The 26314-nt window shown below is 35.0% G+C and overlaps 1 long non-coding RNA gene across 1 annotated transcript in view; it reads left to right on the top strand.

Moving 5' to 3' along the window:
- LOC307187107 overlaps nucleotides 1–26314 on the top strand; it is a 97117-nt gene that overhangs the window by 64695 nt on the left and 6108 nt on the right. The window contains exon 4 of the long non-coding RNA XR_013828531.1: nucleotides 8177–8245. This is a non-coding gene — a long non-coding RNA (uncharacterized lncRNA). The remainder of the gene's footprint in view (nucleotides 1–8176; nucleotides 8246–26314) is intronic.

Here is a 26314-nt window from a genome sequence, read left to right as displayed (position 1 = left end):
GTGGTGCTTGGAAAACTGGACAGCTACATGTAAAAGAATAAAATTAGAACACTCCCTAATACCATACACAAAAATAATCTCAAAATGGATTAGAGACCTAAATGTTAGACTGGACACTCTAAAACTCTTAACGGAAAACATATGAAGAACACTCTTTGACGTAATTCACAGCAAGATCTTTTTTTTATCCACCTTCTAGAGTAATGGAAATAAAAACAAAAATAAACAAATGGGACCTAATGAAGCTTAAAAGCTTTTGCACAGCAAAGGAAACCATAAATAAGATGAAAAAGCAACCCTCAGAATGGGAGAAAATATTTGCAAACAAATCAACAGACAAAGGATTAATCTCCAAAATATATAAACACCTCATGCAGCTCAATATTAAAAAAACAAACAACCCAATCCAAAAATGGGCAGAAGACCTAAATAGACTTTTCTCCAAAGAAGACATACAGATGGCCAGGAAGCACATGAAAAGCTGCTTAACATCACTAATTATTAGAGAAATGCAAATGAAAACTACAATGAGGTATCATCTCACACCAGTCAGAATACACATCAGAAAATCTACAAACAACAAATGCTGGAGAGGATGTGGAGAAAAGGGAACCCTCTTGCACTGTTGGTGGGAATGTAAATTGATACAGCCACTATGGAGAACAGTGTGGCGCTTCCTTAAAAAACTAAAAATAGAAATACCATATGATCCAGCAATCCCACTACAGGGCATATACCCAGAGAGAACCGTAATTCAAAAAGACACATGCACCCCAATGTTCATTGCAGCACTGTTTACAATAGCCAGGTAATGGAAGCAACCTAAATGCCCATCGACAGACGAATGGATAAAGATGTGGTACATATATACGATGGAATATTACTCAGCCATAAAAAGGAACGAAATTGGGTCATTTGTAGAGACGTGGATGGATCTAGAGACTCATACAGAGTGAAGTAAGTCAGAGAAAAATATCATATATTAACACATATATGTGGAAACTAGAAAAATGGTACAGATGAACCGGTTTGCAGGGCAGAAATTGAGACACTGATGTAGAGAACAAACGTATGGACACCAAGGGGGGAAAGCAGCGGGGGTTGAGGGTGGTGGTGTGATGAATTGAGAGATTGAGATTGTCATATATACACTGATGTGTATAAAATGGATGACTAATAAGAACCTGCTGTATAAAAATATATATAAGAAAACTAAAAATAAATAAATAAATAATAATAATAGCCATCATATATTTAAAGAGCAGCCAATCAGTCTCCACGGATGGCATTCAGAAAATAATTCCTATCAACTGTTATCAACCTTTTGTTATGTGTATTGTCACAAGAGAAGTGGTGTATATTGTTTTTTACCTCATATTTATAAATAATGCTTGTAATACTGTATATTTTAAACACTGCAACTCATTCTTTTCTGACTACACAATGACATAAATATTATACTTTTTCCATTGAGAAAGTTAAACATAACTTGCCTAATCTAGTCAAATATAATACCTATGAAAGAGAGTTTGAGAGAAAATACAAATTTTGTAGGGTCCAATTTAAATTTGCAACTTCAGAAAATGTCAATATGTAGAATGTTCTTGATCACAAGATTTAGGCTTTTGCAAACGACATACTGACATACTTACTGAAGAAACTATCACACAATTTTGTTTTTACGTATTAGAGTGATTCAGAAGTGGCTCATCCAACTGATAATAAAAGACCCACTGAATTGTGGAGATTCTTGCACTTTTCTGGACTTGAATATATCTTCTGGCATGTTGTTTGTATAGGGTATTGGGGGAATCCTATGTCCAGAAGAACTGAATGTCCCACTGGAAAAGATGTTATATAACATAAGTGATGGTACCACAAGATTCATGTAATTCTTCCAGTGTCTTTTCTTCATAATTTAGGAAAAATGAAAAGACATGAGTATATAGACTTAAGATTAAACATGTGTGGTTGATGCACATGTGTATATCCATTCCCTCCTAAATTCTCACTCAAAATATATTAGAGAATAAAAATTCTATATAAATAAAAAAACAAAAATCAGAAGACCTGATCAAATGTGAGACAACAAAAAAAAGGACCTGGGAAAATGGGAGGAGGTATTGAGATACGAGGGTGCTAAATGACTTGGCAGAGAGGTATAGGCAAAATAGTCAGATACGAAAGCAGTATGAATATGTTTTAAGAAATACAAGGTGTTAATATGTTATATTACAGTTCTCCTTTCTTAAAAGATACACTCCATAATAAATGATGAAGTAAAACAAGCAAAAGAAAACCATTGAACCCAGGAATCTAAATGAGGGATTTAATAGAAGACTGAGGAATAAGCAAATCCCGAAGTATCTATGAGGGCACATCACAGGACAGCTGAGGACATCCCATTAGGACAGCTGTGGAGCACAGCTACAAGCTGGAGCTGGCAGTTCAGTGCAGAGTAAGAGGCTGGTGGGTCATGGGAGATTTCTTTTTCATGAACCTGAGGACAATTTTTATAGTTTTCTTTTTTTTTAATGTTTGATGCTGAATTAGCAACAGTAGAAAAAACTGTGCAAGCAAGTAAATTAGTCAATTATTAAAGCTAGGTCAATGGAACAGCAACAAAAACATATATTAGAATGTGAGCCAGCTGTGAATAGCATTTATGTGGTCATAACAGTAATTCAACCAAGCAGTTATAATGCAATCTTTATTTTTAAGTGGGTAGGACAGATGTGTGTGTGTGTGCGCTTGGGTGTGTGTATGCATATTAGAGCATGAGTGCATTTTGTATGTGTGTATATGTGTAAATGTGGTAGTGTAATTCACGTGACCTAATCATCAGCTTCAGAAGGTCAGTAGTTATTGCCTAAAATGATTTTTTTTAAAAAGGAAGAATAGTAGCAGCATGTTGTTTTAAAATGTTTGCCTAAACACCAGTAAGTTTGTTATTAAAAAGATTTTGCTAAATACCAGAAGAAAGAGCCAAAAAGAGTTGAAAGTTTTGCCTTTGGGAGGTAAAAATCAAGAGGGCAGCAGAGTGTGGAGAAAAGAAATGCTGTTTGGTTTTGGTTTATGTTTGGATGAGCCACTTCATTTACACAATTTCATAAACTTGTAATTTTCATATATCTGGAGCTCTTGCCAACATGTTTCATACCAACTAAGCATGGCAACAATCTGTTTTATCTCGGCCAAGGCTGCAGCCCAAGCAGCAGGCACAGCCCAATGTCACTTTACCTCATGTCCACACCAAGTGTCCCTCACCTCCCCCTCAGTTTTTCCCTGGGACTCCAAAACATGCACGTCCATGCGACATGCATATTACCCTCACATGTCCCACGCTGCAGAGACATAAAGCAAAGTTTTAACCAATGAGAGAGAGAAGAAGCCAGCAGATAAATTCTCCTTTGACTCCAGGGCTGATTTGTTGATAGCCAGAGTAACATATACTGCTTCTCAGAAAAATGATTTTACTTAATGCAAAGTTTCTGGTAACCAGGAGGTTTTATTTTTTCTCTGACATTCCTTGTCTCACTCACATTTTCCCCACCTCTGGTTTCTTTAGGATTGTACTTCCTAATCAAGTAGTAGCCTATGAGTGTTTGCCTCAAGGTCTGCTTTCCCAAAAGCCCACAATAAAACAGCTGATACCAGAAATGAACCAGTGATAAAATGTGGCATGTATTCACATCGCAAGTGTTAAGGATTTCACCTTTGATTAATCGGGATGAGGTGTAAGTGGATGGAGAGCTGTTGGATATATGGGAACTGTGGCACTTGAATGGTACAAGGGCAATGATAATGGTAATGACTGAAGAGTGGGTTGGCTTCCATTAATGACATTGGAAAGCCCACAGAACGAAAATTATAGGCTCAGTGCAGCCAACTGGAAATTGAAGGTGTTCTGTAAAACTGTAAAAGCAAAGAGCTTCTGTGGCAGCTTTTGAGTAGATGCTCATCTCTTACAGGCTTAGGGCAACTTTTATTGAAAATTAAGCCACAGATCTAATTGTAAAGGTAGCAAAGCTGACAATTAAAATTAATGGCCAGACTTGACAATGTTCTTACATTATAGCATGGCTCTGATAAGTAAAAATTGTGGACTTGTGACCTGGCAAGGAGAATGAGGAAACTGAACATGAAAATATTAAACCCTTACATTCTCCTAAATTCTCTGGGCTAAAATAAATAGCACTCTCTTCCCAGTCTTACACATGAGAAATGTCCTCATGTCTAAACATGTGCAGTTACCACATGGGAGGTAAGTTCCTCATAAGATAATGCTTTTTTCTTCTCAATATGTATGTTTTACCACTCATTACCTTCAGGCCATTAATCAGGATCACTTCTGAAAAGAACATCAGAAAGGCAGTGTGGTTCATCCAGCAAAATGAAATAATTTATTTGCTAAAGAAAATACAGAATCTGGGAAATAGGTCCTGCAGAAACTGGTAGAAAACTTTGTGGGTATACTGGAAAAGTATAGAAATAAGGCAAGTGGGATATAAGCTTGTATTGGAGAGAATTTATTTATGCGACCACACTGTTGCTCAAGATTTTATGTACTAGAAAGAAAATTAAACCCAGTCCTCATAGTTTCCTGAAATGTCTGCTTGAAAGTTGAAAACAGCCTAGAATAAGTGAGTTAAAAATGACAGAACCACTTTGTTGGAGTACTGAGGAAGGGATAAAAGGGTTCAGACTATATTTAGCATATACTACCTAAGAATTCTGTTTCCTGTTTGAGCCCAGAAGACATTCCCTTAACTGAAGAAATAAAGAATGCCCTGGTAAGGGGAGCTGGTATCTTTGAGAGACTCCATGGTGGCTATCCTCTAAAGACAAGAGTTGGTAGTGGGCACTGTTGCCATGAAACTTGAGTCCATAGTAGTACTGATACTGGAGACTTCAGGATAGCAGCATTTAACTGTCAAAAGCAAGGTGGAATTGATTGCCATAGAAGAATGGAAGGCCAGAGTGAAAATCAGGGTATTTGACTCTCAGTGACCTGATATCTTAAGGTAATATATTATGGTGCTCTTAGGGGCATGCTATGTACACAGTTAACTGTAGTGTTTCTTGAATTGTCTAAATTCAAGAATAATAAACAATAACAAATAAAATAAAGAAATAAAAAATAAGACCTGGTGAGCAGAGTCTAAAGGCTACCATTGCATGAAAAGCCATCTCCCACCCAGTGTACTAATGTAAATCAGGCACAGAGTCTCTTGATCAAACAGTGCTGAGTCCTCTTGAACAAAGACACTTAAATGATATTTCATGTATATGTGATAGATATTCCTTGGATCCTACCCCCCAAAAAATCAATAATCGTGAACTCAGATTTTGAATCTTGGTTGACACTGCTGTAAGGGCACCACACATGTTATACACATCAGGTAATTAAATAGACTTATTAAAGTCCACAAAGCATTCTATTATAAGGCTTTATTGAAGATAAATAATATGATATAGGAGGAGAAAAGTGAGTGCAAAGAAGTTGTGACGCCCAGAAGACTCCTAGGCATATCCCCCAGGGTTCTTTTATTTAAAGTTTTTTATCTCAAAATTTTGAATGATTAAGATTTGTGTGAGGAATTTTGTTTTTAGAAGAACTCTCCAAACATTTCTAGTAGAGTGTTTTATGTCCTTCTTTTCACACAGCCCCCAGTAAACAAGCCAGCCTTGGGAACCACTGTAGGATTTTAGAACTTTAAACAGCATATTATAAATTATTATTTAGCCCCTTTGACGTCATTTTGGCTAAAGTTAAGTATCATAATTCCAAACTTCCTCAGAGATAAGCAGAGGCAGTCCCAGTCCAGCTGTAAAATAACTTCTTACACTGAGACCTAAGACACTGTCAGATTTTCTGATTAGTCTGTTCCTGGAGTTTTGGTTCAAGCCTATATAACATTGGGTTCAACTTAGAGGGATATAATTAGAATCTGATAGAATTTTCATGTCTTTTATCTCACATGTGGAATAAAAGGACATATTGTAGGAAATAGCTTATTTCTGAAGAAAATAGCAAATCAAAAGCAATTTCAGATGGAATTCAGATTCAAAGTTTTGAAGAATGAAGGAGTAGTGATTCTCATCAATTTCCATTCATTTTATTTGTCTGGCCTCTATGAAAACCAGATGATTATGGCATATGAATAAGATGGTATACATGAGTAAAGTATATGATAAGGGGTCCAAACCACCATGTTACCTACCTCACAACTATAGACTCATGGGGTTTCTCTACAACTAACTGATAGAGTTTTAGGTCTAGATCACAGGTAAGTTAGGGATTTGTGTTGGTGATAGCCAGGAAAAAGAAAAGAATTGTCACATTATATCACTACTTAGGGATGGCTCCCAGTGGGAAGGATTGTGACACTTATACTTGAGCATGTAATTCATGTGGATTTCTATGAAAGGAGAAGGGGCATAACTGTGGTTGCTTGATGAACAACCAAGCATTTCATCATGGATTTGACAAGAATAAGACTTGATGGAAGATGGAGGAGCCTGGAGGTCTGAGAAGGAGGTATAGAAGTAAGCACAAAATGTATGGATATTTGACTCTTACTACCACTGCCACCACAGAAGGATGCCAATCATCTTCTCTTCTTAGCTACTCCAGGGTCAGTATAATAACCTCATTAAAAGAAGAGTTATGGTGGCAAGGATGGCAACTATGAAATGGCCCAGTTTCATAGGCTTCCTCTTGCCTGATAAATGTCAGTGTCACCACTGCAGATACCAAGAGTGAGTACAGTATAGTGAACCATTCAGCCATTTGGTAGTAGATCACTTATATCAGTTCTTCCAGCCTGGAGAAGACAGCCTTACCATAACTGATAACTATTCTAGGTAATCAATCATGTAATTTTCTAGATAAGTATTTGTCTTGCTCACATTCAGTGACTTCTTCATCCCCAATATCTGAAGGCTCAAGGATGATTTTTTATGCAGTATCTCAAAAACAACCCTACCTCAGAGAAGAGGATCCATTTTATGTCAAAAGAGCAATGGCATAATAATGATGACATTTATTTATTTATATGTGTGTGTGTGTGTGTATGTATGTGTGTGTGTGTGTGTGTGTGTGTATATATATATATATATATATATATATATATGTAGCCAATGTAATGACATTTACAGGCTCTTATAGTCAGTCCCTTAACTGCGTATTGTGGATACAAATGATTTTACTATTTTTTGTCTTTTAACCTCCCTACTACCTTTGTGCATGGGTGATTTCCTACTTTTACTATATGTTTGCCTTTACCAGTGTGCCTTTACTTTTCCATTTTGTAATTTTCTTGTTTCAAAAATGTTGTGGCCTTTTCTTTCCTGCCTAGAGAAGTTCCTTTAGCAGTGGTTGCAAAGCTGGTTTGGTGGTGCTGAATTCTTTTGGCTTTTGCTTGTCTATAAAGCTTTTGATTTCTCCTAAAGAGTCAGCATGAACAAAAAACCCTATAGGATTGACAGATTGTTTCTAGGATGTGCAAGATGCACTGTTCCGAGGGCAGACATATGGCAGAGTGCCTCAATATGAGTAGATCTAGAACCAAGGAGTAGAAGTAGGATCCGCCTCTAGCTGCATCATTTCCAGTGTGTGCTTCACATCTTTGCAGTCTTAGATAGTACTAGGTTTAAGGTCTTTGCTCCTAGGAAAAGAATACCTCCCTCAAGAAAAATATTATGAGTTACACTAAACTAGAAGCAGAATAGACCTTCTTGCTATTTTGGCTTCCCCACACCAATGAATCAAGAAGAAAGGAAAGGATTTACAGAACTGGTTGGGTAATCAACCCTGTTTGCCCACGTGGGCTCTTGTTTCCTATACCTGGTGGGGTAAGGCAGAAATATGTCTGGATCCTGGAGATTTTCTGGGACATTTCTTGGTATATCCATACCCAAAAAGACTTGAAAATGGTAAATTGCAGCAACCATCTAATAACAAGGGCAAAGTAACTGTGTGAGCACAAATCTCTCAGGGATGAAGGTTTGGAGATCTATTACTAGTCAAGCAACCAGACCAGTGGAAATGCTGGCTGAAAGTGAAGGAAATATTGTATGGGTTGTGGAAAAAATGCAATCACACCTTGGGAATAGCTGTAGCACTGAGGATTGTAGATTGTCTCAGCAAAATTCTCTCACTTTGTCTTTTCAGATATTGTGGCTGGTCACCAATTGGAAGGAAATTCTGTGATTCTTTGGATTTGCATGTCTACTCTTTCAGGTAAGAAGTGAAAGCATATTATTCTTACAAAATTTGGAGGCTCCATAGTGTTAGGTGGGAGCTTGGTAATAGGGACAGAAATGGATCCGAATGAACTAACCTGACTGTATAAGATACTTTCTGTTATCACCTTAGATCTTCTTGAATCTGTTTTCTGGCCCTTGGTCATTTTTTTCATCCTAGATTCTACTGGGGCAACTGACCACAAATAGGTTTTACTCATTATAAATCAATTTTGTGGATTAAGAACATAAAAAGGCAAAAGTATTCCATCTTTCTCAATTGTTATGTTGATCTGATCATCAATCATTAAATTGAATATATTGAATTATTCTGGATGTTTTCATCCTGTTAATTTCTGGTTATTTTAATTATTGTGTGTTTATTTGCTTGGTAGAAAGTCAAAACAAATATTGTCTGAAGTTCCTTTTTAAAAGTTCCTTTTCTTAAATTAGCTAATATAATATCTGTATTTACTACAATAGATGCTTTTCATATGAATTACTGTTCAGGCCTGGTCACCAGTGATTAAGCACAGATTAAAGGCTAGGACTCCAAACAAAAATAAAGAGTGTCCATCTGCCTGTTAATGTTTCTCAGGAATCTGAAGTAAGGTAATATGTAGTAATTTATAGATCCAGTAGAAGAGGGAAAGTGGAAAGTTAACACCTAGGGTAAATAACAAATGGTACCTTAACAATAATCAGTTGGACCAGATTATGTAATTTTTTTCTTTCTCCAGCTAGATATGTGCTCCTCTTTTCATGAACTCACAATTCTAAGAGGAGATATATTAAAAAATGAGAGGAAATATAAGCATCAGTTGTGATTTTTATTATTTGCTCTTTATTTGATAAAAGGTTAATGGTGAAAAATATATACAATTTGCTAATAAGATTATGTGAGATTATTTTAGCTATCTTTTCACTCACCTATGCTATGGTGACATTATATAAATGTAAATAAATCATACAAAAGGCATTCATTAAACATGACATATCTGCTCTCCTGGTATACAAAACAATTTCTTTCAACTTGTGCATTCAGTCTCACTAAACATATATGTATATGCACATACACACACACACGCACACACAGAAAAGAGAGAGAGCAAAATAATGACAGAGAGAGGGAATTTTCTTCTGATTGAAAATAATTAAATACTACAATCATTTATGTAAAAAAACACAAGAATTACAGAAAAGTTGGTCAGAAACACACACACACACATATGTTCTAAAGTGTGACATTCACAGTGACTTATATGAAGAATGAATTCATTTATTCTAAAAAATATTACCCCAAACCGATCATAGATGCAGATTTAGATATATGTTAAATTGTGTAGCACTGATTTAGATAGATGTTAAAACACAATTATTAACTCAGGATTTTTTTTATATTTTATGATGCTAAGAATGTTTCCCTCAGTTTATACTTAACAAGTCTTATTTAAATAGAAATAATCCTTGGAAAACTAATTACTTAAATATTTCTATGCAAACCCAAATGCTCATTTTATAATTCTGTTTAAACCATGCTTTAAATTGATTTTAAAAATTCCTGAAATACTTTAATATGAAAACTAGTACCCTCCCAATAAAACCTAGAGGAATCATTTTAATGTTTATAATCTCCATGAACAGCTCTACTTTGAGAAAAGGCTTCTTACCATAATAGCCTGTTTTGTATTAATAAAGTACTTCATTGACAAGAATCTGAAAAGACTTTGCAAATATTATTTCATTAATCCTCCCAGCACTCATATGGCAGGTATGTGGCAAGAATGATTATTCCACTTTGTTATACTAATGAGGTAAAGATGGCCTCTGTGTATTGGTCCCTAGGTTGTTTACTTATTCACGGCAAGCTGACACCCACTAGTGTGAAAGCCTGCCAGTGCCAAACTCAAAATTTATACATCCAGTTATTTCAAAAATAGCCCCTCCCTGAAGCAGATTTTTAGCCATTTAGAACCTGCGTATTTTGCATAGCTGTAAAACTTCAGCTTGCATTTGCTGTCCATTGATAAGATAGGACCTTATAGTTCTAAGGCCCCAGGCTTCTGTGACCGTTTGTAGCTCTCTGGCACAGACTTTGCTGAGCAGCATCTGCTAGACATGTAAGCACCCTGTCTGATCTCCCTCTTCCCTAAGAGTCCCCCTACCCTTCTCTCCCTCTGGTTGGTGACCCGCACACTCTTAAGTGTCTGGATGGTCTCATGTTCTCAGGGCTTTCCCCTCTCATGCAATCCTGTCTAAGCACTGCCCAATAACGCTTACTGTGAGTTACTGCCTCTTGTGGTCCTACCTTTATCCTTAATCAACCCCAAGTCCCTTGAACTTCCCACAACTTTTAGAGGGAAATCAGGCATGGACAACTGGTGGTTGTGTAGTGGACTGATAGCAGACTCACTCCATGGGCAACTCAACCCTGAAACTCCCAGCTCAGTGCTTTATCCAGACACATTTCTCCTTTTAGGTTGTTGTTTTCCATCATATTATGTGTATTATGGAACAAATGTTGTCATATATAACAATAACCTAAATACATACAATCCTTAGAGTGTGCTTGTCTTATCATGTCCTTTCACTGTTTCTACAGATGTTTAGTGGGTGGATACAGGATGTTACAAAATATAAAAGACCATGTTTGATACTGGGATGTAGTTAATGTTTATAATGGAGTATTTTTTAGAGGAAAGAAGGTATGAACTTGAATGTCATATCAAAACAAACAAAATGGCTGTGGTTATACTCATAAATATTCTTTCTTTCTTTTCTCATGTAATTAACACTATATCTATAAAGAACAATTATTAACATAGGGGAACCAGCATAGTGATTACGTGTATTTTATACTTTTCAAGTTATAATCCAATTTTATGCATGGGAATGTGTCTGAATAATAAAAACCTAATTTGAGGGAAGTGATTCTGCTTTGAGTGATGGAAGAAAAGTTGCAGGATACAGGACACAAAAAAATACATGTCATGCTATAAACATTCTCCAGTCTATAGGTCATATTATAGTAGCAGAAGTGAGATAGATCTTTATATTATTGAAATGTTGGGATCAAATACAAACTCTTGGCTCATTAAGTCTACAAATTTCACACTAGGAATGAATGAATAATCCAAAGAAAATAGGGGAGAAAAACAAATTAGAGCACTAGACAAAACTGAAGCTCTGGCACCTACAGCTACACCAAACATTAAATGTAGCTCAGTCTAGCCAGATTAACATAGTTAACATACATGGAGAGAGAGATTTATCATAGAAATTGGATCATGAAGTTGTGGGGGCTGAGAAGTCCCACGATTTGCCATTTGCAAACTAGAGACCCAGGAAAGCATGCGGTATAATTCAGTCTGAGTCTGAAGGCCTGAGACCCAGGAGCGTGAATGTGGTGGGCAGGAGAAGATAGATGTCTAAGCTCAAGCAGAGAGAGCAAATCTGCCCTTCTTCAACTTTTTGTTCTGTTCAGGTCCTCAACAGATTGCATGGTGCCCACCTGCATTGGTGAGGGCGATCTTCTTTACTCAGTCTGCAGACACAATATTAATCTCTTACAGAAGCACCCTCACAGGCACAGCCAGAAATAATGGTTTACCACCTACCCGGGAATCCTTTAGCCCAGTCAGGTTAATATAGAAAGTTAACCATCACACTTGTGGACAAGAAAGAGGATTATAATAAAAATAATAGAATGTTTTTGATTAAAAATATTAAATAAGTGTTTAAAGTAGAAAACCTATGGAAGACTTTTTATTTTTAGATTTTTTCTTTAATACTTTTGTCACCCTCAATTTTCAATTAAAATTATACATAAAAATAAAAATTCCTGATAAAAGTAATGGAATTATCTAATGGGATGCCATAACTAAGTATTTATAAATAGACAGATTTAGATGTTTTTTCAGAGACATGTTTATTTAACCATATTGGAATCAGTAGAAATGATGGTTCTATAAAAATAACACATTTGGGCAAGGATTTGTGACACCGAGGACATGAATTACCCATTGCTATTTTAACTAAAGGAGTCAGATGATCTGCATATTTAGTGTATCTACACTCAGTCATAGTTGCTGCATAATCTATAATTTGAGCTTAAAAATTAAAATAGAAATACTGAATTAGAGAGAAAAATAATTCCATTTTTAAATACCGTTTGCCTCTATATTCAAATATTTCAGAAAGTGGTAAATGTTATTCCATATAATAACCATGTTTTTCCAATTCACTATGCACATGTAGATGCATTCAAATATATTAAAAAAAGGAGAGTTCCAATTTTATCCCACTGTTTTGAGGAATGCAGATAATTCTCATATGCAAATATTCCATGAACAATTATAAGTTCAATGCAGCACAATGAACTTCCCTTTTAAAAAAGCCTATTGCAAATTGGTCCTTTAGATCTCCATTTAATTATTAGCAGGCTTTTTAAATAACTGTATTTTCTCTTTGTGTTTGAAAGGGAGTGAAAATGCCTGAATTTTTTTTCCAGTGCTCATAGGTAATTTTTAGCAGAGAATAGGCTTTGCTAGAGACCATGACCCCACTGTGAGGTTGTTTAGATATTCAAAATAGATAAAATTATGATCGTGTACAATAGGTCTGGCTTCAGTTATTTCAAAACAGTTATTTCTGTCACATATAACAGTAGGAAAAGAGACACAAAAATGGTAGGTTATGAACCTGATTTGCATTACTGTTCCTATTGCCGTTATTTTTTATAAAAGGAAAGAAACCAGTGGCTCATAATTTTTAAAATTCTGTGATATTTTTGTAATACATTTTACATAGAGAAAATTTGCACATTAATGATTGAAGAGAATCCAAAATACTAATGCTGTTACTTCTTTCAAGACATGCTTTCACAGTGTCCTGTAAGGAACCAAAGATGTATCTTGAATTCCTTTCATTTTGTGGGGTGAGGGAAATTTACTTAGCAGAGGTTTGGGATAGGAATGATTGACTGAAGAACTTGGGGTTGAGAATAATTTCTAAGAGGGACAGTGAGACTTATCTGACTTGCAATTCCTAATTAGGACATCTAGTGCTATCTAAATACAAGGTACCATGGTAGAAACTGTATATACTACACATGAACAAGAAGGTTCTGATAAAAGTTATGAGTCTTGAGTCATTTCTCAGAGCTACTGAAGGTTCAAGTCTCTTTGGGCTTGAGTGAAAACACAAGGTTTTAAAGGCTCCTAAATGATTAGGACAGTAACTATGGACATTTGATACTTGCCCTGGTCCTGTTCTCTGCCTGGGATCTTTGGAACCTTGGAATATCCATACACTCAAGACTTAGACTTGGAATAATTAAAATTTGAATGTCATCTTTTGATGCATGTAAGACCAGCCATACTGCAGCCTCTGATGAAACATCCCTTCCTATGTACCTCTTTGAGCACTTTTCTGTGGCGACAAGAAATTAACATTATAATGAAAAGGTTATTATTAAATGTTTAAAGTAGCAAAAAATTTAGAGCTGACAGTTTGTAGTTTAAATATATTTCCACGTGCTGCTCATATTACAGCCTGGTATTACGTTTGACCAAGAAAGCTAAGCATAATTCTAGTTGGTGAAAGAAATAAGAACCAACTTAACTTGGGTTTTTCAATTGTATGCCCTGTACAGTCAAATGCAAAGGTTTCTGAGGAGCAACATTAAGTAGTATTAATACAGGCTTAAGGGACCTGAAAATACCTTATCATGGGTACTATGTTGTTACATTAAGAGCAGGGACAAAAATTAAGGAAGTGGAACCAAGACTAAATTCTTAGTTTGGATTTTTTATTGTCTTGACTGTATTTTCTCAAGAAGAACTTGACTTCTATAGTCCTATATCTATGAATGTACAAGGTTTCCCTTTCTTCCTTCCTCCCTTCCCTCCTTTCTTTCTTTCCATTACTTTTATATATGAATAATTTTTAGGTTATATAACTTTGTCGTATAAATCTCCCACCCGTGCCATGATAGAACTTCTTTTATACAGAGTAGAGAACTTAGCTTTTGTAGACATTTGTCATGTATATTTTCAGGAAGTGCCTCAGAGAGTATCTTTCTTTCAGTTTTGCCTATCTAAGAATAACTTTCAGTTTTATATAGCTCTGATTTATTTCCTTTGGATTATTTTCACCAGTGGAATTGATATTTCGAAAAATATCCTCCTGTTTACTAAATTGCTCTAAAAGTTTATACTGATGTAAAAGTTTCACAATCATAAGTGAACCTGTTTACTTAACTGCCACCTTCATTAATCCAAGAAAGTAAAATTTTAGCACATTAGATGGGAAAAATATGTCACTTTTTAGTGAAATATTTTTATTGCTGGTGAGGTTAAATAGTTAGATTTTAATCGATGATTTGTATTTCCTCTTTTATGAGTTCCCTCTGCCCATTTCTATACTAAGGTCAGCCACATGTATTCTCTGGCTTGAATGGTCTGTTTCTGTTTTTTTAGGAAGAATGGTGGTAGGTTTTCAAAAAAGTTTAAGTTCTGAAGTTGTATGTATAAGTGGACAAAGTCTGTGGCTTTGTAGATAGGATTAGCAAAATCCTTTGCTGAAATACTTGTGTTTATTTGGTGAATAAATATAACTTACTGAATATAAATATTTACTATATCTAGGCTTTGCTGTGTGAGGGCCTAGACATAGAGCATCTTTATGAGCAGTGGTAGGTGTAAAATTGTCCAATCTAGACCCCCTTTACATGCAGCCCCCAGCTGTTATGAGAGTTGCTGGTAAGAGCTCAGAGCTTCCAGGTATCTCCAGAGAATTACCCTAAATGACTAATGGGAGCCACCTCACTAGGAAACTTACAACATCAACCCTCCCCCAGAAAATGACCCTCAGTCCATGATTAACAATTTGGGGTTTAAAAACCCCACCCTGTGACCTAAAATAAAAGACAATCTTGTGGGGTGATGTACAGTCAGAGTCCTCCCCCTGTGATGTGGAACATCTTTGGTCTTCTCTTTCCCTTCCCTGTACTGCTTCAGTTCTTTTCCTGAAGAGCACTTACCCCAAAATTCAGGCATATCTTAACCCTTCTCTCAGGCTCTGCTTCTAGTGGATCTGTCCTAAGTATCCAGCTCACTTAATATTTTCAAAGAAAACTTTGGGGTACTAAGAAAGAGTGTTATTAATAGTACTAAAAGGTATTTTTTGAAAAGAGTATAACCATGACTTTCATACTGATATAAAATTGAAGCTGAGTTAGAGATTTTAACTCTTGAGGCAACCTAGCTGATGATGTAACTGATTCAAAAGGGAATCCAAAGAAGAGATACACATATCGACCAAGATTTTTGAAAGAGATATATAAATGAAGGCAAAAATATTTTTTTCTTCTGCGAGGGAAGTTCATTAGTTGAAATTCTACTGGTCATAACAGAATTTGAATGTACATAGGAATCATTTACTTGGTTATCGTTTACCTACCACTACAGAGTTATAAAACAGATAAAAGACAATGGAAAACTGGAATCAGATCACCCAGAGGGATGCCCTGTAGACATTGATTAGTTTTTAATGTCTCTTCAATAAATCACACATCATTTTTTTTGCAAAAACAATTAATCAGTAAATAGGGTCATGTGTATACATTTATTTATTCAAGAGGCATAGCTAATACTGTATTCCTAATGTGTTTTTCCTATTCCTCCTTTTTCTTTTTAGTTTTCTTCAAAATGTTGTAGGGAGTAGTCCCATATCAAGGAAAAGCTTATCATCATCCAGCTAGACATCTCCCTAAGAGTATAATTGTACTCAGAGGAGTTTGTTTATATGTAAATATAGTATATACATCATTTGAATAGAAGTTAATGTACTTGACTATGAGTTCCTTGATGAAGAGTTTTACACAGTTAAATAATCTCAAGACTTGTGTAGTCACCAATATGCAATGTCATGAATAATACTGATTAAAATGAATAGAATTTGGAAAGTGATGAGGGCATTCAGCAAAAGAATGGACGCAATATGATTATTCTGCCCTCTCCAGTTTCACCTTTCACATTTTCACTGCACTCATGAGTTTTAGTGAGTTTACGTGATTACAAGCCTTTCTCTTTCAATGTACTATAAATGCTCCCATGGCAGGGACTTGACTTATTCATCACAACACCCAGTGACTAGTACTGAGTCTGTTACAGAAGACTTTCAATATATTTATTTTTTAAACCGTGAGTGAAGAAGACCAATTTAAGAAGATTGAAACTTTTCCTGTTCTACAGGAATGTATGTGCCTAGATTTAAACTGTACATTAAGTATTAATAACTGCCCTTTTGTACTCCTGCCTTTATGTTCTCAGAGAAGCATTCTAAATGTGCTCTCTCTCTCTTTCTCTTTCTCTCTCACCAACACACACACGCACACACAAGCATGCACACAGAGAAGCACATATTCAGCCCTGTGGATATCTCTCATAGATACTTAACATGATATTCAAAACATAAAATTTTCACATTTTTCTGAAAATAAGTCAATAATATTTATGTCACAACCTACAAAGATATTTCCTTTTCTTCTGGGTGTTAATACATGTAAATCTGGAAGTTATGTTTATTCCAAAGAGAAAACTAGTTTTATAATGCATAGAAAGATAAAATAAGCTATATATTGCATCTATGGAAATGTAATGATAAAGGTGACAAACACTGTTAATTACACTCACACAAATGTTTGCTCAATTTGTTTTTATGTAACATTGAGTAAATTTAGATTAAACAGATGCAAATATTTAGGGAATTTTGATAGTTATCCATAATTTTTAAATAAAATTATCATCTTGTAAATTTATGTCTACCACAAAAAAAGAATAAACTTACCCAACCCTGGATATCTAATTATATCAGATCTCTTCCCCATGATATTTCTGTGTGCCAGAATTATTGTCTTTTCAATTGATATTTTTAAATGTTAATATTATTTATTAAGACATAATTTACATACAGTATTTTAACCCTTTTTAGAGTAAAATTCTGCGAGTATTGATAAATGCATACATTTATTCTGTAGCCCCTACCACAATCAAACTAAAGAAGGGTGTATCAGCCTAACAAATTCCACTGTGCTCCTTTGTACTCAACTACTTAACCCCATGAACATTCATTAGAGTATGGGGAAGTTGGAACCATTATACATTTCCTCCCAGCAGTTCTACTCCTAGGTAAATACTCAAGGGCATTGTAAACATATGTTGACACAAAAATGTAGCATAGAAATATTCTTAATATCATTATTCATGACAGCCAAAAACTAAAAAGAAATGCCTCTAAGTGATGAATGGATAAACAAAATGTGATATATCCATACAATGGAGTATTATTCAGTCATAAAAAATCAACATAGTATTGATACATGTTCCAAAATGGATAAATCTTGAAAATATTTTCAATGAAAGAAGTATTGATACATGTTCCAAAATGGATAAATCTTGAAAATAGTTTCAATGAAAGAAGCTAGACCAAAGGAAAAAAAGGTCACATATAGTATGATTTCATTTATGTTAAATGTTTGAAATAAGCAAATCCTTAGGGACAGAAAATAACTGTATGATTGCTAGTGGCTACGTGTGGGGAAGATTGTGGAATGACTGCTGATATGGGTTTTCTTTAAGGCATCTTGAAAATGTTCTGAATTAGTAGTAATGGTTGTACAACCTTGTGAGTATATTAAAACTACTGAATTGTACACTTTAACAAGATGAATTACATGTTTATGTGAATTATATCACAATGAAGACAAATAAATCTAACTTTATTACAAATGCATGACATAACCACATTGAAATTGTTCAAGGGGAAGAAGGAAGCTGGCCTAAGTAATATTGGAAAAGAGTGTTTTGACTGGAATCTGTAAAGCTAAGGATAAAATGAATTGTGCATAATAAACACTGTACTCAAGTTGGTAAATTAGCTTCTTACAGGCACACAGTTTTAACATTCTGAAACTGCTTTCCACAAACACTTGGTTGAACAAATATGTAAATATATAGTTTATGCTGAGAGCAAGCTTCTCATTGTTGGCATAGAAGTTGCAGATAAGCAAGAGGGGGAAAGCTAGAATAAACTGGTTAAATTGAAGACAACATGAGTTATGTTTAGTTTAATATAAATGCACATGAATAAAGGCAGAAACAATTATAGATCTGCAGGTATATATGGCATAGTTTATATAATTTTATTACTAACTCTGTCTCTGCTGAAAGGGCTTTAAATAAATGACACGCCAGAGACTTCCTTGGTGGTCCAGTCGTTAAGACTTTTCCTTCCAGTGTATGGGGTGCGGGCTCGATCGCTGGTTGGAGAGCTAAGATCCCACATGCCTCAGGGCCAAAACAAAACAGAACATAAAACAGAAGCAGGCTTCCCTGCTGGCACAGTGGTTGGGAGTCCGCCTGCCGATGCAGGGGACACGGGTTCGTGACCCGGTCTGGGAAGATCCCACATGCCGCGGAGCGGCTGGGCCTGTGAGCCATGGCTGCTGAGCCTGCGCGTCCGGAGCCTGTGCTCCACAACAGGAGAGGCCACAACAGTGAGAGGCCTGCTTACCACACAAAAAAAAATAAAACAGAAGCAGTATTGTAACAAATTCAATACAGACTTTAAAAATGGCCCACATCAAAAAATATTTTTAAAAATTTATGTGAATCGGTTGAGGAGATATCAAGCCCACTAATTTTATATTTCAGTTATAACAAATAGGAGTCTATGATTTGTGAACTTATGTCCTCACTAAAACATTTACATTCCTATATACCCTTATTAGCCACTAAAAATCATAAGGAATTCTGGGCAAGGGAGGAATAGCTGCTCTTCAGGAAAAGTTCTGGTGTTCCGCTTAGCCCTTTTCATTATGTGACTAAATTACTAAATCCTGCTTGTGGCCTTCTCTTCTGTTTACTTATTCTATTATGTTTTAGTTTTACTAAACTAAATGAACATGTAAAAAAAAAATATCCATTCACTCAGCAAATATGTATTTAATGACCATTCTGTGTTAGGCACTGTTCTGGGTGCTGGTGATGCAACTTGAATGGCACAGATAATGACTTACTTTTGGGGAAACTTATAAATAAATACATGCATACCTACATACATAAATAAATATATATTCAGTGGTTAGTATGAGTTCTATGAAGAAAAAGAAAAAAGAGGTGGATTTTGAGGAATAAATGAATGTTACTTGATAAGAAATATATACCCACCCTGGGAAAATGTATTACTTAGCTATTGCTATAGCTCAACCCATCTCAAAATATAGGGTCTTAAATCAACCATCATTTATTTGAATCAAAATATTGTGGTTTGGCAATTTGAGAAAAGCTTGGCTGAGTGTTTTTCTGATCTCAGCCTCACTGATGTGTCTGTAATCAACTGCTAAGTTGACTGTTTTGGGATGATGTCAGTTGGGATGGCTTTTCTTTGCTCCTGTGGTTTCTTACATCCAGCAGAGAAGTCTGGACTTGTGTACATGGAAGAACACTTTCAAGACTGAGCCAAACTGCTCAAGGCTTTTTAAATCTTAAGGTGGAAACAGACATATATGTCACTTTTTCTGTATTCTATTAGTCAAAGCAAGTCATAGGGCCAGCTATCTTAAAATTGCTGCAAAGACACATTGCACAGCAGCAAGGTTATAGAAAAGAGACTAATTGATGCCATTTTAAAAGAACATTGGAGCAGAGAATTGAATAAAGTGAAGGGTAAAACATGCAAATATCATTGGGAAGAGGTGTGTTTCTAATAGAGGAAGCAAGTGGTACAAAGTTCTCAGGGCATAAGAAAACTTGGTATGTTCTAGAAATAGGGGGAAAAAAGGGCCAGTGTCGTTGGAGCTAGAATATGAGGGAAATAGTTGCAGGAGATAATATCAAAAAAGTAGCCATGGGTCCACATAGGTAGGACCATTTAGGCCATGTTAAAGCATTTAGAATTTAAAGAAAACTAAATACTCCTGAGGTCCTATTGGTTTCAGAGTAGCTGATACTTTTATTAATTTATTCTATTGAGCCTGTGCTTTAACCTTGTGTTAAAAATGAGCTATAGTAATAATCCATAAAAGGCTCACTTAGAATTACACACCTTAAATACCATAACTATACTTTAGCTGGAAATATAAAATTGTGTCTTAAGATTAACTTCCAGTCACATTTTTTACTTATATATAAAACACTTTTGTAATATAGGTTTCCAAATTTATAACCATTAGAAATCTAAATACGTAATTGAATAGGTTGTATATTTAGGTTTCAGCTATTTAAAAAGCCACAAAAAATCTGTAGAGAGTATGAACCAGACATGACGAAGGTGAACTACGCAGTTCCTCCACAATACTGATGAATGCTCCAGTGACGCTATCTTCCTCTATTTTAATAAGGTTTCTCATGCTACTCTTCCCTTGAGCTACCTGTGAAGTGCAGGTAGCTACTGTCTTAGAGGCACCAATCACAGTCTCACATATTGTTAATATTTTTTTTTGGCCGCGCCATGCGGCTTGTGGGATCTTAGTTCCCCGACCAGGGATTGAACTCAGGCCCTCGGCAGTGAAAGCACGGAGTCCTATCCACTGGACAACCAGGAATTCCCTTGTCAATATATTTTAAACACAAAAATTATGTGTAGATAGGGGGTCATTACGGTGATAAGCAGAGTGGCATCACAGAAAAGAAATTCAGATCTTGTAAGACAACCTAAGACTTAGTCCCAAGATATTGTACTACACTGCTGCCTGAAATTCACTCCATGTGTAAATTCACAAGGTCAGGTTAAGTCACAGTAGTCAGAGCCTCTTCTCTTTCATGCTTTTATCACTTTCTCCACATTTCTGCAGAGATTGTTGGCTGCTTTATATGCCCCACTGATGTAGTCTTTAATGTGATAAAATTTTACATTTTTCATTTTTATATATAGGAAATAATAAAGCTATTTGGCAATTCCTATCTAAGAAAAGCTAGTTTAATGCCTACTTTGTTTATCTAATGGCAAGCACTTCGAAAAATTCAAAGTTTCAGTATACTGTAATATGTAAACTAGATTTGAAGGAAATCTAGTTTACATATTACAGTATATGTTGTATATGAGGTATTCAAGTATCCTTGTTGTAATGAGGTATTCAAGTATCCTTGTTGTAATGAGGTATTCAAGTATCCTTCAATCCTGATAGCTATCATTGTGATTACTATATACTTGAGGATACTTTTATGAATATGCTCATGAAATAAATGAAGACCAACACTGAAGACAAAGAGTTTATTCAGAGCTTTCTATAGCAAGCTTAAATCTGACAGAGACTCAAAGGCAGGCAGGGCAGTGGGAATGCTTTATAGTAAAAAAAATTGGAAGGCTTCAGGTATGCTGTAACTGGAAGTCATTGTCATAAGGATGTTTGAGGTTAGCTAACTAACAGCAGAGCACATTATATGATTGGTTTGAGAAAAAAATAGATAAGTTGGTAGTCAAGATCAACTCCTGGACATCCTCAGTCAATTGATGCAGACATTGTGGATTGGCTTTGTGGGCTTCTTATGTGGGTTAGAGTTCCATTGCCATATGGTCATTGCCTATTTTGTATATTAATTCTCTCAGTTCTGTAGTATATTATTTCAAACAGGTTACAATTGAACTAAAGTAGTGAACTATAATTGATCATTTTATAGTTATATGTTTTAAATGCAATTCTTTGGTTGTAAATAAAAATTACATTATAAGATTAATTGCATTAATTTTTTTTATTTTTATGAAAGTTTACTGTCAATATATATTTCTAAATATTGCCATTAGCTGTTTACTGTATGGTCAAAATAATTTGAGAAAGATATCAGTAAAATGACAAAAAGCCCAAGACTCTCTTTCAAAGCATTTTCTCAGACTTCCACCTTAATAAACAACAAAAACTATCACATGAGATGAATAAGACTGGTTAGATAGTTTTGCAGATCTTTTTGGAGCTGAACTATGACATGAGTCTTATAGACTGAAATAGAGATAGTTGAAATTAATGTACAAAACCAATTTTTTAAACTTTTTTTCTGTTAAATTCTGTGAAGTTTCAGTTATCTAAAATAAACTTACACAAATATGAAATATAATGTTTCAAATGGCAAGATATGTAATGTAACACTTGTAAAATACTCTTGTCTAATTTTAGCTACTAGTATTTTGATTTATACACTACTGTTGTAGATTAATAATGTAAGTTCAGACAACTATTAATGGGAAAATGATAGACGTAATACTTTTGCAAGAATTGGAATTTTTCATATGTTTTGAAAAGAGTAATTTAACTTTTGGGTGTCAGGAAATGTGTTTTCTCAAAATTAATTGCTGCCAATGAGTAAGTCTAGTAATATTGCAAGAAAGCATTAACTGTATACCTTATTAACTGTGAAGTGAATAACTGAATAAAAATTATAGAAATATTTTTTTCAGTTCAGTTCCACTCAACACATTGACTGCATCAAGGGCTTTTTGAGGAAGAAATTAAATCTTTGATTTGGAGCAGGTTGAAAACCATGAACTATAGATCTTTACTGTTGGACTAATTTAGTAGTTAAAACCTTGGGCTGTAGAGATAGAGAATGATTAATTTCATTACTTCAGTATACTACACACTGGGTATGTTGTGTTGGACATTTCTTCAGGTCTCAGTTTCTTCATGTATAAAATATAAAGAGAAGCAATCTCAATTAGTTGTCATACGGGTACAATTATGATATAAGGATTAGAACCATCATTATTATCAATTCTTTTTACTGTACCTCCCAAACTTATTTGAAAATCAAACTAATAGTTTTCTTAAGGTCATTAATTGTATCTGAGGAAATTAGAGGTTTAGAACAAAAGTTGTTTGTTAATTATTGTAATTGTTATTTATATGAGCATCAGCCAGTATATAGCCTGGAATTATATAACATAAATATATTATCTTTAAGTATAGCAGCCTTTCAAAGACTGACTGTGGATTTAGCAATTTAGAATTTGTATAATGTTGCAGTTACCAGAGTGAATAAGATTACAGTCACGATCTAGATCCCAACAGATTCACTTTAACTTCACCTTATAAATTGAATTCATTGCTTTCCAGACTCGCTTAATATACTCTTCCTGATGTCCATCCCTTTCTTTAACAAACATCCATCACTATAAAATATTTTTAGCCGTGCAGCAATGTGGGACTAGCTTCAGCTATGTGTGATGGATTTGGGTCTTAAATAATTTGTTTCTAGTCTGATTCTAAAGTTCACAATTCAGATGGGAATAACTTTGATCATTGCATTAGTTTTTATTGCTGTGTAACAAATTATCACAAACTTAGTAACTTAAAAGACCATCTGCTTATTGTCTCAAAATACCTGTGGGTCAGGAGTCTAGACATTTGTATTAATTTGTTCTGTGTTCAAGAGCTAATCAGGTGTTGAAATCAAGGTGTTGGTTGAGCTGCCTTCTTTATGGAACTTGAAGTCTTTTTTAGGGCTAACGTGGATTTTGATAGAATTCAGTCTTAGTGCTTTTAGCAGTCAGGCCCCTGTTCTGTTTCTAGCTGTAGTCCAAGGTCCTAGAGGCCACCTTAAGCTCCTTGCCACGTGGTGGTCCCCTCCATCTTCTTAACTAACAGAATTGAATTTCCCTTACACTCTAGACCTCTTCCTTTTTTGGGTCCTTACATGATTAATTCAGGCCCTCCCAGAAAATTCCCATTTTATTAACTCAAAATCAACTGATTTGGTACCTTGATTACATCAGCAAAATCCTTTCATTTTTGTTATATAATGTAAAGTAAACACAGTCTGTGTTATATGCACAGATTAGGATACATTCAGGAGGAGGGATTTATACAATGCATGTGTACCATAGGGCAGGAATTTTGGGGTCCATCTTAGAATTCTGCATACCATAGTCTGATAGTAGATAATGAAATTGATACATTCTGGAAAAAGGTAAAACTATTTTAGAATATTCCAGTGTATGTAAAGGTAATGACTGCTGATCACATAAGTGAATGTTTATTAACACAGATGCAAGCCAATAGTAATATTTTTATTGTTATGAAAAATATGATAATGGTGTTTTTCTAATACTGTTAATTAGATGGCATTGGTTTATCACAATTTTATGACAGATTTCATGTAAATGGGTATAATAATCAGAAGAAGATTACAAACAATTATAATTACAAAGTCAATTTTGAAGACTCTCTTCCCCTATGAAATGAAATAAACTAAATTTCTACTTTGATTTGTCAAATTCCAATAATTAGGAAATTGCTATACGGTCTTAGGACAAGTAAATAATAAAACCTATTCCAAGAAATTTCTGAGATCAGAAATTATGTTAGTACATAACCTGACATTTACATATCAAATAAAGTATATTTGGCATTTCATCAAATGCTTTTTCCAAGAAAGACTTTCATATTCTTTGCTTTTTAATTTTATGAAATATATATTTTAGCAATAACCAATAATGCCTAAATAAAATGTCCCAAAAGTATTCATATTTAAACAGAAATGGATGGATTTTTAATATGATTAAAAAATAATTGAAGGAGATACTATGAATGTAGGAGTTCTGAGAATCTGGAATTACATCAGGTAGGTTTCTAACTGTACCTGCTTTCCATTCATAAGAATTTCTCTTCATGTATTACCTTTGCCCATCACCACCAGTGTCACCATATATTATTGTGCTACTACTCATATGTATTTTCCTACTGCTCTGCTTCCTTTCCATACGTCCCAGGCCAATCACAGTCTGCCATTCTGTTTCTTAACTTCTCTCAAGCAATACTGGTCTGGGACTGTCAGTTCTCAAAAATTCTACTCCCCACTTTGCATATATTACCTCTTCAAAGTTTCTTATGTCACTAATTAGTCTTGTCACTTCTTTTTAGGTCATACATGAGAAATAAATTTAGCCATATAACAGAAAATTTACCACAAATTGGAAATACAGATTTATTGAATACAGTATTTGCTTGTCACTCACATTACTTTTCATTGATTTTGTTGTTCTCTACTCATCATCATAAGACAATTTTATGGGGAGATTTCCATGCTATACATTTATGTTTATGTTTACAGATTAGTTTGGGGATGTATCACTCATCAGTATCAGAGTGTACTACATAATATATTCTCAAAATATTTTCATGATTATGTAAGTTTAAATGAAAAACAATGTGAATAATAGATGAATCAAAAGTACCTTTTCTGGGCTTCCCTGGTGGCGCAGTGGTTGAGGGTCTGCCTGCCGATGCAGGGGACGCGGGTTTGTACCCCGGTCCAGGAAGATCCCACATATCGCAGAGCGGCTGGGCCCGTGAGCCATGGCCACTGAGCCTGCGTGTCCGGAGCCTGTGCTCCACAACAGGAAAGGCTACAACAGTGAGAGGGCCGCGTACCGAAAAAAAAAAAAAAAAAAAAAGTACCTTTTCTGCATTCTCAAGTTTGTTTTACTTTCAGTAGATTTATAAAATGTTTCTCAGCTTATATAATATTTTGCCTTATTTTATACTACATTCTTGAAGAGTTCCCCCCTTTGCTTTATTTCCTTTTAATATCATCTACTCCTTTCTTTTTTATATGATAGTCTTCCCTGCCCTCCTTAATAATATCATTATAGCACATGAAGTGAACTTTAGTAAAATAAAATGTCAAGGCACTAAATATTTGTCACTATTATGTTGATGTGCAGAACAGGACCAATTCACATGCTCTGTCAAGCCACATCTCCAGAACCTTCTATAAATATATCTGCCTTTTCCATCGCTATTGAGTCCTCCCCTAATCCAAGCAAATATCTGTCTTTTTACAATTGCAATCAACTTCCACCTGATCTCCCAGATCTTCCTGTTTTTACCTCTACCCATTCTGCCAAAGCTTTCTTTAAAAATAAAATATATTTTGTCCCTTCTTATCTTAAAACTTTTCAATTCCTTACCATTTTCCTTACAATGATATCTACACTGTGCACAAGGCTTATTTTGTTCCCAAGTAATCTATCATTGTTTCTCTCTAAAGTCTCTTTCCCTTTCATTCAGTGA

The sequence above is a fragment of the Stenella coeruleoalba genome, assembly GCF_951394435.1.
Source record: "Stenella coeruleoalba genome assembly, chromosome: 5".
In the NCBI taxonomy this organism is placed as follows: domain Eukaryota; kingdom Metazoa; phylum Chordata; class Mammalia; order Artiodactyla; family Delphinidae; genus Stenella; species Stenella coeruleoalba.
The sequence above is the reverse complement of the archived record's forward strand: the minus strand, read 5'-3'. Positions and strand labels throughout refer to the sequence as shown.